The sequence below is a fragment of the Phoenix dactylifera genome, unplaced genomic scaffold (genome assembly GCF_009389715.1).
Source record: "Phoenix dactylifera cultivar Barhee BC4 unplaced genomic scaffold, palm_55x_up_171113_PBpolish2nd_filt_p 000399F, whole genome shotgun sequence".
NCBI classification, from domain to species: Eukaryota; Viridiplantae; Streptophyta; class Magnoliopsida; order Arecales; family Arecaceae; genus Phoenix; species Phoenix dactylifera.
The window spans coordinates 36,369-49,901 of record NW_024067842.1 but is presented as its reverse complement, the minus strand read 5'-3'; positions in this window follow the sequence as shown (position 1 = coordinate 49,901).

The window sequence follows — 13,533 nt, the reverse complement described above, 5'->3', positions numbered from 1 at the left end:
ATGTTTGAAGAGTCGACCCCAGCTCAGTCTCAGCGTTGGTCAAAAAAACTATTGGATGAGTCGACCCTTGTGTTTGAAGAGGCGACTCCTGAAGAAAATGAGTCGACCCATAAGTTTAAAGAGTCGACTCTTTGAAGTTACAACCGCAAGAGCTGTCTCAATATATTGAAGTGCTGACCAGGATAAACATGAGTTGACTCCTGTATAGTTGGCACCACAACGGAAACCTTGTAACAACTTTTGTCTTTTTCTGTAACAGAAAAGATTCCTATCAGAACGGCAAGAAAGGAATTTGAATTCCTCTGAAGAACTAGTCTATAAATTCAAAAGAACCTCAGAAAGAAAAAAAAAACCCAAGCAGTGAGAGAAACATTCAATCAAGAAAAGAAGTTTCCACAAGAAGTAAGAAAAAGGAGAAGGAAAAAGCAAAAGTTCATCATCCTCGCTAGCATTCTTCAGAAACTTGCTTCTGTAAGGAAATCAGTCAAAGCTTCTCATCCATTGCGTCAAGAAGAGTTGGTGCTCAGCATTGAGATTCTCATCAACAGCCAACCTCTTCATTGGCTTCTGTTCGTCCGATTCCTGTTTAACTAAAAATATGCTAAACAGATCGTTGTTAGAACTGACAAACAAAATTTAATTTAATTTTACTCTTACCTTTCCTACTCGAAGAATAGCGGTTGTAAGAGGTCGATCCACAGGGAGGCGATTGGAGTTGCATAAAAATTAAAACGTTCACTCGGATTTGAAATTGATTTTTGAATGATAAAAGGAAAACATTATTTTGAGGATGTTGATGGATGATCTAGTCTACCGGAGAATATTTTTTTAATTGAAATTAACTAAAAGACATACACTTGGAATCGAGGAGCATTTATAAATTTAATAAAATATTTAAATATTCAAAGAAAAACTTTGGCGTGGATGAAAACAGTGCTTAGGAAGATTGAGGCCTGGAACATAGACTGAATGAAAGAGAATTTAATGCATTGCATAAAAAGTAGAAATTAAACTGAACCTAAAACATGGATTGATTGAGGCCTGGAACATAGACTGAATGAAAGAGAATTTAATGCATTGCATAAAAAGTAGAAATTAAACTGAACCTAGAACATGGATTGCATGAAAGAAAATTAATTGATTTCGTAAAAAGAAATGATTACAAAAAGTAAAAAGATTGAAATGAAGCCTAATGCTTCTTTCTTCTATAAAAAAAATAAAAAATAAAATAAAATAAAAACAAAAATCTTATTTCCTCTCCCTTTCTCTCCCACGGTGGACTTTCAACATAAAACACTTTTTTTTCTCTCTCTCTTCTTCCCTTTTCTCAGAAAACAGGGCCTCCCCTGTTCTTTGGCTCAACACCCAGCCCGCAGCCGAGCTCCTCCCCTCTCCTCTCGCCGATGGCCTCCTTTTATAGCTCGCCCCCACCTCTTGGAGCCGGCTGAGAATCGAAATGGTGGCGGGATCACGGACGCGGAAGCTTGATCCGTGGAGGGGGATCACGGGATTAATGGGAAAACATCACGGGATGCTGAGAGGTTGACTTGAAATGGAAGAAGATGAGATGGGAGGCTGGCTGCAGGATCCTTGATGGCTGAAGAGGAATGGATCTGGGGTCGTGATCGACGGGAGGAAGGAAGCGCAGGCTGAGGCGGATTGCTTGATTTGGGAGGACGCCGTGGAAGATGGACGGATGCAGGATCACTTGGAGGAGGCGGTCACGGCTTGGATCCGGGCGCTGGGACGTTGGCATGGATGCGGTGGAGACGCGGTGAAGACGCGGTGCGGAATCGCCGGAGATTGGATTCAGACGCTGGGATTCCGGGCGTTGCTGGCATGGTGGCTGGCACGGGAGTTGGATGCATTCGAACGGGCGCTTGGGATCGATGTGGCGGACGCATGGGATCATTCCCTCTCCCCTGTTTTCGCACAGATGAAGCTGCTTTGATGCGGGTGAGAGGATCTCCCTTCATTGAATATGGGTCATGTGCTAGTTTCTGCAATGGAATTGGATTTTGGAAGAAGGTCTGGGACTTTCTTTGCCCTCCTGAGATGGGAGCTGGGAGATACCAAGTTCCGTCCAATTAGTCATAGAGATAAAAAAATAGTGTGATATGAAATTTGGCTCACGAGTCATCTGTTCTGACTGGAGGTCAATTGCAAGTCTTTCAAGTCATGGGTCACCCAACACCTCATAGTTATGATATGGCCAAATTAGATTTGCCCAAAATTATTTTCCAAAAGCACAAAAGAAATGGACCCGATTCGGACTCGAACCTGACTCGGACCCGACCTGATCTTCAACTGGGTCGGATCTGGGAAGGGATCCTTCCGAAGTCAAATTTGTACTCAATGTGCATTTTATCTCTAATTTATGAAAATCTGTGTCAAACCCAAATATAATATTAATCCAGTGAATTTATCATTATCGGTTAACAACAACATTAATTTTAGTGACATGTAGGTCGCACTTTTGTGCTCTCATCACACCCCCCAACTAGCTTATTGCTAGTCTCTAGCAATTAACAAGCAAATGATAAAATGAGGGCACAAAAAGATGTAGTCTAACTTATGACTTTTTCCTTCTTTTTTTTTTAAATTGAAGAAAAATACACAAACTAATATATGTACCCATTTTCGTAGGGAGTCACGATTGCACTTAGCACGTGCAACAAGCCTTTACCCCTAGGTTACCCTAGTGGACGAGTGTTATCTCGTGAGGGTTTGCAGTGAAGTTACCCACAAACTTCATCAGTCAAGGATTTTCAATTTTTAACTCGAAATTTGAACAAGTATTACTGTATGAACTTAGAATTGCAAGGACAATAAAGACTTATTGCTATCATATTTAAGCAGACTCTAACTCAAGTTCCCTTACTCCCCATTTTTCTGCTAATAAGTCAAGAATGTAGTGAGGTGTAAGATAGTATCATATAAATGAGTGGCTTTCACTTACTTCCACATGATCACTCCAATTTTCAAGACTTTCTAGAGTTAAATGGTAATGAACACCCCATATTTAGTTATTTATTTATTTATATTTTTTTTTATCAGACTGAATGCTAAGAAGAATGACTTGTGCAATATCTAGCTTTATTAAGCTTTCTAGCTGACCCATGTAGCGAGTGTTAGGCCAATGACTCCCGATCCAGATGGCTCAGGGCACTAGGTGTAAAGACACCCTAACAGGCTTAATAACTCAAGTTAACTAGGCTTCAAGGCCAAATTAGTCACTCAGAGTTTAATCTCAATCATCCTCATCTTTTTACGCGAACACTCGCTGCTTGCCAGGCAAGAGGCCCGGTTACTCAGTGAGAAGACTTAAAATAAACTCATTATTTTATTTTATTTTATCTTTTTTTTAGGGTGTTCATCACACATATAACTTTAAATTATCCTGAAGATTAAAAGTATTCATATTAGTTGCAAGTATACATACCTCACTATTCATGTACTTACGTGTAGGTGCTAAATCATCTTGTATCATATTAGCAGAAGATAGGTGGGACGAAAACTCAAGCTAGAACTGTTATCATATTTCTTAACTCAAAGTTATTGTCAAAGCAATTCCTAGTTTGTACAGTCAAAAAGATTAGAGTTTGATTAAAAATTTGAACTCCTTTTTTTAAAATTTTAATTTTAATTTTTTTTTGGCATAAAAAAAATCAAAAATATTCTCACCCCCATACCTAAATCTAACATTGTCCTCAATGTTAAAGAAGATTTAAAGCAGTAATAGGATAGAGGAGAAGTTACCTGATATGGGTAGGTAAATTGACAATTGGGGTAAAAAATCCCAAACCTGCATGTTAGTATTTTTTTTTATAATATTTACATGTTGGGTTGCCTCCCAAGAGCGCTTAGTTTTATGTCTTCAGCCGGACAAAATGTAAATCCTCCTTTTTTTCAACCATTATCTAAGAATGGTTTTGGAAGAGTCCGATGAAGAACAGTCGGCTGATGACGATCTATGTTCATAAGGGGAACAGAACTAAGGGGCGCATGCTTGACCCCTTCCTCGGAATGGGCAAGGTAAGCTTCTAAAGGGTCCTTATTATAAGTTTGTAAGAAAGTCTCCTGAACCAGACTTTCAATCATGTCAACTTCATTGATTTCTTTGTCGTCTGGTGGTTGTTTACTTATGTTGAAGATATTAAGCTCGACTTTCATGTTGCCAAAAGATAACTTCAGCATCCCATTTCGACAGTTGATCACAGCATTTGCTGTGGCTAAGAAAGGCCTACCTAAAATTATAGGTGTGTGACTGTCTGGATGTATTGCAGGTTCAGTCTCAAGGATAACGAAGTCCACAGGATAGTAAAACTCGTTTACTTTCACTATTACATCCTCTACAATCCCCTTAGGGTACTTCACTGTTCTATCTGCTAAGGAAAGGGTAATATTTGTAGGCTTTAATTCTCCCAAACCTAACTTTTGGTACACATTGTAGGAAAGTAGGTTTACACTGGCTCCTAAATTTAATAGGGCTCTCCGGATGATCGTCTCTCCTATTTTTATTTCAATGGTGGGGCAACCAGGATCTTTGTATTTAGGGGCAATCTGTTGTTGAATGAGAGATGAGGCTTGTGCAGCCATAACAGCTTGCCTAAGAATGCTGGTTTTTCTTTTGACCGTGGTGAGGTCTTTTAAGAATTTTGTATAGGAGGGAATTTGTCTTATGGCATCGAGAAAAGGTATATTTATTTGAACAGTTTTAAAGACTTCCATTATTTCATCAAAGTTAGATTGTTTCTTGGAGTCCTGAAGTCTACTGGAAAAGAGAACCTTAGGTTTGTATGTTTCTATGGGTTCTTCCTTTTTGTAATCTAATTTATCCTGTTCTTGACCCCTCTTCTGAATAGGGTTCTTATCGGATTCATTTTTATTTTCATTTTCATGTTCAGGAAGTTGGACTTTATTGTCCACTTGCTTGCCAGACCTTAAAGTGGTAATAGCCTGGACTTCATAGGTCGGATTTCCATTAGAATTGATTTGATACTGACCTATCTGACCTTGATTTTGTTGTCCACTAGGGTTAGGCACTGGTTGACTAGGTAGTTCACCTTTCTTCCTATTCCCTAGAGAGTTAGCTATTTGGCTCAGACTAACCTTAAGTTTTGCAATTGCTTGCGCATGGAATTGGTTAGTCTGGGCTTGGGCTGTATTGGTCTGTTGTTGTTGCTTGATAAAATCTTGTTGTTGTTTCATCATATTAGCCATCATGGTTTCTAATTGTGAAGGTTGTTGTGGGATAGGGGCATTATAAGGAGGTATAGATGGAACCAATGGTTGGTTCATTTGTGATGGACCTATCATGGGGAAGTTGTTCTGAAAACCTGGTGGACCACTTTGATGCTGAATAGGTTCATTCTGCTTGTATGAGAAATTTGGGTGGAACCTATTATCAGGGTGGTAAACTGGGCTAAACGAGGTGGGAGTGGGCTTCTTAAAGGCACTATATGAATTTAGAGCATTTGCTTGCTCGGCTTTTATGGTGGGTAAACTAGGACAACACTCCACTAGACGCTCAGAACTGTTACACAAGATACATAAACTATGTGACTCGTGATCCACTTTCATGATGGAATTTAACTCTTTATATGAACTCGAGCTAGTGGAGACAGTGAAAGCATCAAACTTTTTGCTTAAGTTGTTCATTCCAGTCACCAGATTGGACCTGACATTTTTGAGTTCTGGGTCTGCTTTCATTTCATAATTGCCTGGTTTTCTAGACCCGAACTCATCTCTATTTACTTCCTCACCATAGCTACTCCAATTTTGGGCGTTCTCGGCTAAGTCAACAAGAAATTCATAGGCTTGATCCGGGGTTTGGTTCATGAACCTACCTTTGTGCATGGACTCGATTATGTTTCTATGTGCCGGAGGTAGTCCTTTATAAAAGAAGTGGACCAGATCAGCCTTATCAAGCCCATGGTGCAGGCACTTGACCAAAAGATCATGGAATCTTTCCCAAAGTTGGAAAAATTCCTCCTCAGATTTTTCTCTAAAAGTTCTGATGGCATCCTTAATTTTTTCAGTTTTTACCATGGGATAGAACTTAGCCATGAACTTCCTAGATAGTTGTTCCCATGATGTGATGGAATTTGAAGCAAGGAAATACAGCTATGCAGCGGCACGATCCTCTAAAGTCATGGGAAACAATCTTAATTTAATACCCTCTTCATCTAAGTTTTGATTTCTAAACGTTTGACAGATTGTCAAAAATTTGTTTAGATGAATGTAGGGTTGTTCACTCTCAAACTCATGAAACTTGAGTAACATGTTTATTGTTACAGCCCGAATCTCAAATTAGGCTGCATTATTAATTGGTAATACTATGCAAGTAGGGGGACTAGCAGACGCGGGTGCGAACAACTCATTTAAAGTTCTAATGTGTTCACCCATTGTAGAGATTAACGGTTGGCTTACAGTTCGCAAGTTGTGATGAAAAGTTCTGTCAATCTCAAGATCAAATGGGGTTAACTTATCCCTTAATGACCTTCTACCATGCATACATTATCAACACTTCATTATATTTGACTCCTACAATGAACGAAATCCTAAAAAAAGAGAAGGGCTAGACACAGATGACCACAACCAACACCACACAACAATTTGACCCTATTAGTCTTAGAACTAAGTAAGGTTTAGTAGCTTCTTAAATCTAGTTGCACAGAGATGTATCAGGTTAAAAAGGTCCTGAAATTCTCTCCTAGATTAGACAGCTCCTAATCTCCCTTTCAGATTAAGCTTGAGCTTACCAGTTAAGCAATCCAGTAATCAGTGACCAGAAAAGTTCCGGAGTGTGTGGTGGTGCCAGAAGGGATACACCGATACCACAATACCCGTAATAGTTCTCACTGTTGTAAAACTTTTCTAGACATCACCAATTACTAAATTCTCACTGGAGTGGCTTTCAGCCGCTTCTTTCCAAGAGCCTAATTGAGCTCGAAAACCCTAAGGCCAATGTCTAATTTGATTTTAATTTAATTTGGCTTAGGATATGTATGCAAGGTGGTGATTTTTGGGCTAAGGACAGGTAATGACTTCCCGACCTTATCTTTTTAATGGATTTTGCCCTTAAATTCTTTTATGCAAATGCTTAATACTAAATGCAGCAAATAATCAATAATTTTTTAAAGTTTATGCAATGTTATTAGGTTGTACTGATTAAATGAGCAAGCAAAATTTTTTTAAATTTTTTTAAATTTTATGTTTTTTTTAATTTTTATATAGGAATAACTTGAATGTAAACTAAAACTAATCCTTATGCGTCAGTCAATCTCCGAATGCCTGTTGAATAAGCTCTAGAGATTACTCCGTGAGGAGTCCCAATAGAGGTATGATAACCTCGGAGGATTGCACCCTATCAATTACTAGCAAAAATAATAAATTTTTTATTTTTTTTTGATTTATTTTTTTTCTTTTTAAATTTCAAATTTCGAATCTCAGAATTCAAATTTTGAAAAAAAAAATTGAATTTTTTTGAATTTTGGAATTGTTTTTTTTTAATTTTAATTTTTTTTTGAATTTTGAATTTTAAATTTCGAATTTCAAATTTCAGAATTTAATAACTACGAAATTATTAACTAGAAATTATCAAAATAAGGAAAATTAATAAAAAAATAAAAAAACTTACTACCGGAGTGCGTTCACTCCGGACATCCAAAATTCGATTTGATCTTCGTGATCGTTCTTGCTTCTCGATTTGCCTTCCCGGCAACGGCGCCAAAATTTTGTTCGTCCAATTTCTGTTTAACTAAAAATATGCTAAACAGATCGTTGTTAGAACCGACAAACAAAGTTTAATTTAATTTTACTCTTACCTTTCCTACTCGAAGAATAGCGGTTGTAAGAGGTCGATCCACAGGGAGGCGATTGGAGTTGCATAAAACTTAAAATATTCACTCGGATTTGAAATTGATTTTTGAATGATAAAAGAAAAACATTATTTTGAGGATGTTGATGGATGATCTAGTCTACCGGAGAATATTTTTTTAATTGAAATTAACTAAAAGACATATACTTGGAATCGAGGAGCATTTATAAATTTAATAAAATATTTAACTATTCAAAGAAAAACTTTGGCGTGGATGAAAACAGTGCTTAGGAAGATTGAGGCCTGGAACATAGACTGAATGAAAGAGAATTTAATGCATTGCATAAAAAATAAAAATTAAACTGAACCTAGAACATGGATTGATTGAGGCCTGGAACATAGACTGAATGAAAGAGAATTTAATGCATTGCATAAAAAGAAGAAATTAAACTGAACCTAGAACATGGATTGCATGAAAGAAAATTAATTGATTTCGTAAAAAGAAATGATTACAAAAAGTAAAAAGATTGAAGACGAAGCCTAATGCTTCTTTCTTCTACAAAAAAAAATAAAAAATAAAATAAAATAAAAACAAGAAATCTTATTTCCTCTTCCTTTCTCTCCCACGGTGGACTTTCAACATAAAACACTTTTTTTTTCTCTCTCTCTTCTTCCCTTTTCTCAGAAAACAGGGCCTCCCCTGTTCTTTGGCTCAACACCCAGCCCGCAGCCGAGCTCCTCCCCTCTCCTCTCGCCGATGGCCTCCTTATATAGCTCGCCCCCACCTCTTGAAGCCGACTGAGAATCGAAACGGTGGCGGGATCACGGACGCGGAAGCTTGATCCATGGAGGGGGATCACGGGATTAATGGGAAAACATCACGGGATGCTGAGAGGCTGACTTGAAACGGAAGAAGATGAGATGGGAGGCTGGCTGTGGGATCCTTGATGGCTGAAGAGGAATGGATCTGGGGTCGTGATCGACGGGAGGAAGGAAGCGCGGGCTGAGGCGGATTGCTTGATTTGGGAGGACGCCGTGGAAGATGGACGGATGCAGGATTACTTGGAGGAGGCGGTCACGGCTTGGATCCGGGCGCTGGGACGTTGGCATGGATGCGGTGGAGACGCGGTGAAGACGCGGTGCGGGATCGCCGGAGATTGGATTCAGACGCTGGGATTCCAAGCGTTGCTGGCACGGTGGGTGGCACGAGAGTTGGATGCATTCGAACGGGCGCTTGGGATCGATGTGGCGGATGCATGGGATCATTCCCTCTCCCCTGTTTTCGCACGGATGAAGCTGCTTTGATGCGGGTGAGAGGATCTCCCTTCATTGAATATGGGTCATGTACCAGTTTCTGCAATGGAATTGGATTTTGGAAGAAGGTCTGGGACTTTCTTTGCCCTCCTGAGATGGGAGCTGGGAGATACCAAGTTCCATCCAATTAGTCATAGAGATAAAAAAAATAGTGTGATATGAAATTTGGCTCACGAGTCATCTATTCTGACTGGAGGTCAATTGCAAGTCTTTCAAGTCATGGGTCACCCAGCACCTCATAGTTATGATATGGCCAAATTAGATTTGCCCAAAATTATTTTCCAAAAACACAAAAGAAATGGACCCGATTCGGACTCGAACCCGACTCGGACCCGACCTGATCTTCAACTGGGTCGGATCTGGGAAGGGATCCTTCCGAAGTCAATTTGTACTCAATGTGCATTTTATCTCTAATTTATGAAAATCTGTGTCAAATCCAAATATAATATTAATCCAGTGAATTTATCATTATCGGTTAACAACAATACTAATTTTAGTGACATGTAGGTCGCACTTTTGTGCTCTCATCAGCTTTAGCATTGCTTCCATTGACTCATTCTATATTTCTTGAAGCTTTAGTTTTCTGGTTACAGCATTCATTTATTTGGATTACTTGTTGCTATAACAGTTTCATTACCAGAAACTTGTAAAGGCACTTCCAAGCCTTAATTGGAAGTTTCTGAATCGGAAGAATTCAACAAGGGTAAAGTTTTTGGTTGGTTTATCTGAAAACCAATTGGGTTGTTTGTGAGCCCGGAAAACAAACTGTGTAAAGGTTCTTGGTTGGTTGTCTAGAAAAACCAACTGGGTTGTTTGTGAGCCTAGGAAAACAAACGGTGATAGATTTTCGGTTGGTTGCCTGGGAAAACCAACTGGGTTTCTGATTGTGCGTCTGGAAAACAATCAGGCTCTAATCTGTTGGATTATAGTGAAGTCTCAAGCTTGGCTTGGGGAGCGGATGTAGGTGTTGGAAGTGCACCGAACCACAATAAATCCTTGTGTTTGTGTGTGGCTTGTCTCTCTTTCTCTACCGCATTCTTCTAACTGTTTTCCTCACCTTACTTACTGCATTACTTGTGTTGCTTTAATTCCGCTGCTAGATCTTTGAGTTTGTAAAAGTATTTCAGTGAGCCATTTAATTCATTTATTTTTAAAAGACCCAATTCACCCCCCTCCCCCTCTTGGGTTGCACCTTTGGGCAACAACTTTCTAACATTTCATTATGCGAATTATCATTAGAAGATTGAGAGAGACATAAATATGTAATTGAGTTTGACATAGATCCACACTTGTATACATATTCGTGATGCAGTATGATTGAAGATTTGAATTGCACGATAACTTGCCACTGAAGGGTATGTTTGGTATTTCTACCAAATTTCATATCTTCCGGGTAGTCATAATACTTTGCTAGATGTCAATCTTGTCTTGTAGGTTTGATCGAATTAAAGAGTTTAATTCGATCACCAATTAGCAAGGGTTCTAATTGTTAAGTTCGGGTTCGCACAGTTTGGACCTAAATTGATTAAAAGAGTTCTAATCAAGTTAGGTCAACTTGCACCCGCACCTACTGCTGGCTAGGTATGGAACCCAATGGGTCACACACAAGAGAACTGATCAAGGATCTAATTAGATTAGATCATGTTTACAAGATGAACATGTTAGCATGTGTTGCAAACTCTAGCTCCTGATTTGAAATGGATTTGAATCTGATTCTTGATTTGGATTAATCTAATTTGATTAGATCATACCCTGGTTTGGGTTGTGGCCAAGAGTTGGCACCTAATTGACTTGGTTTGAACCTAACTGGATTAGGTTTTGATAACTCATTCACTTTTGACCATTAGATCTTCATCAACCATTGGATAAAGACATAATGGTGAGTTGGTTTGAACCCAATTGGATTGGGTTAGATAGGGCTTTCACTCATAACCATTGGATCTTCATCAACCGTTGGATGAAGACCTAATGGGATTGAGGTGAGGCACCATGGATTTGGACCATTGGATCTTCATCAGCCGTTGGATGAAGACATAATAGGATTGAGGTGAGGCGCCATGGATTTGGACCATTGGATCTTCATCAGCCATTGGATGAAGACATAATGGGATTAAATGAGGCACCTGGGATTTGAACCCTTGGATTATCATCAAGCCATTGGATGATGGCATAACAATGAATGGCATGAGGATGAAGGCATGAGAAGCAATTTCAGCGCATGAAGTGAATTAGAGCATCATGAAGAGGCGCCTCTTGGTTGGATAAGGATGAAACACAACTAACTTCTTATCTGATAGGTGTTTCATCTTATCACAACCCTTCACTATTCATACGCCCCTTGACTCATGATTTGATAAGGCCTCATATTTGATACGCCTCCTCATGATGTGAAGCGCTCCTCTTAGCACACACCTCCTCTTGATGAGGCGTGTGGATGGGATGCATCCTTTGGTGATGCACCCCCATGCCATCTATAAATAGGAGTGCACTTTCGGGGTTTATTGATTCCATCCGAACTCCAAAACCAACTCTCTCTCTCTTATCCCTTCTTTCTTACAAGTATTCTTTCTTTCTAACATCTCTTTTCTAGTTTGTCCTAAGCCAAGACATGGAGGTTTTCTTTAGGACAAGAAGCTTAGAAGGAGATTTAGAAAGAGGAAGAAAATTAGAAAGTAAGGAAAGCAAGCCATTAGAGTTCTTTCGAAGAATTCAACATCAAGGATCAGGGTCTTTGGAGCTAGAGTCTTAAACCTAGTTCCTATGTGGATCAACGTTGGAGGGTGAGCACTTGGGCACCTAGTGGAAATTCTGTATATTGGATATAGTGTTGTAGATATTCCTTTATTCCTATATTTATATTTATTTGTTTGATTGTTACCATTAAGGTGATTTTGGCTCATTAGGGTTTGATGTAACGGGATTTTATTAAGAAATTTTTTGAAATCCCGTGCTTCTGCTGCGCCCGTAGATCGCTATGAAATCCTACATGGAGAACCTGGGAGACACAAACTAGCCGTTAGAAAGTGGAAGAAAGTCGTTGGAGAAGTTCTGCAAAACTAGCCGTTACGCCTCCTAGCAGTTTTGGAGTCGACTCGAGCAGACCTTGAGTCAGCTCAAGTACTGTTCGTCTGAAAATGTGTTTCTGTCTTTCTTTGTGGGAGTCAACTCACGAATTGCTTGAGGCGACTCGAGAATTGCTTGAGTCAGCTCATGAGCTACTTGAGTCGACTCAAGCTCTGTGCCAAAGTCACCATTTGTGCCAGAGTCGACTCGAGGCTTCCAAGAGTCGGCTCCTTGACTATTCTTTTGGCTTTCTCTTTGAAAATCATCAGATCTCTTGCTATGCTTCCTACAAAATAACATTTTTCTTGCAACACAAATATTAGTAATTATAACACAAAGTTTTGTGATCATCAAAATCAATTCTAGGATCAACAATAGTTGTGGAGCAGCGTGTCAACTGCACCTTGGTCCTTGCCAATATTGTTAGATTTGAGCACCTCCGATCCTTGTTGAACTATTTGTGCTCTAGTCCAAGCATGATTCGATGAATTTTACTTTGATCAGACCGACCGAAATGTCGGGCACTCTTGCCTGGTCAGCCCTATGAGGGTATTAAAATTAGGGTTCTATTTTTGGAATAATCATGATAAATTTTGATTGAAAAATAATTTTTAAATAACAGAATCTAAGATGGATTTTTGAGATTTATTAGATCTGTCAATTGGATTGCATTCGAGGTAAGTAATGTAACCTTTTTTAGATTTATCAGCAAATTATAAATATTTTCTTGAGTCGAATTATTCTTGATTTATGAATTTTATGCATGATGTTATATGCCTATTCCTAGAATATTGTATGATTTCGATTGAACGTATTGGTTTTGATATGGATTGTGTTTGATTGATTTTGATATCACACCTTTCAATTTTGGATACTGAACATGTTTTGAGAAATAAAGGATTTGAATTGACATAGATTTGGACTCGCAGCCGGGCTATGTTGAGGACCCGCCAATAGGGGCTAACATGTTGGCACTTGTCCACCACAAGAAGATTATTCGGTGATATGACCCTGCCACAGAGATATGTGGTCATAGTTCTTGGCTGTTAAGTTGAATTTGATAAATTAAAAGAAATTAATTTATAAACAATATTTCAATTTTGACACCGCATGCTTTTAGAGCTAAAATATGAAGCTAAGAACTAATTGAATTTCTACCTGGCTATGCTGAGGATCCCGCCAATGGGGGCTAATACGTTGGCATATGATTTGTCTTGAAGGTCGTATTTAAGATGATTAGTGACATATCGCCAGCAGACCAACGGCCCTGAAGGACTTTGCTGTAAGATGATGCGCAGCTTACTACAAGAAGATTAGTTGGTGTTATGACCCTG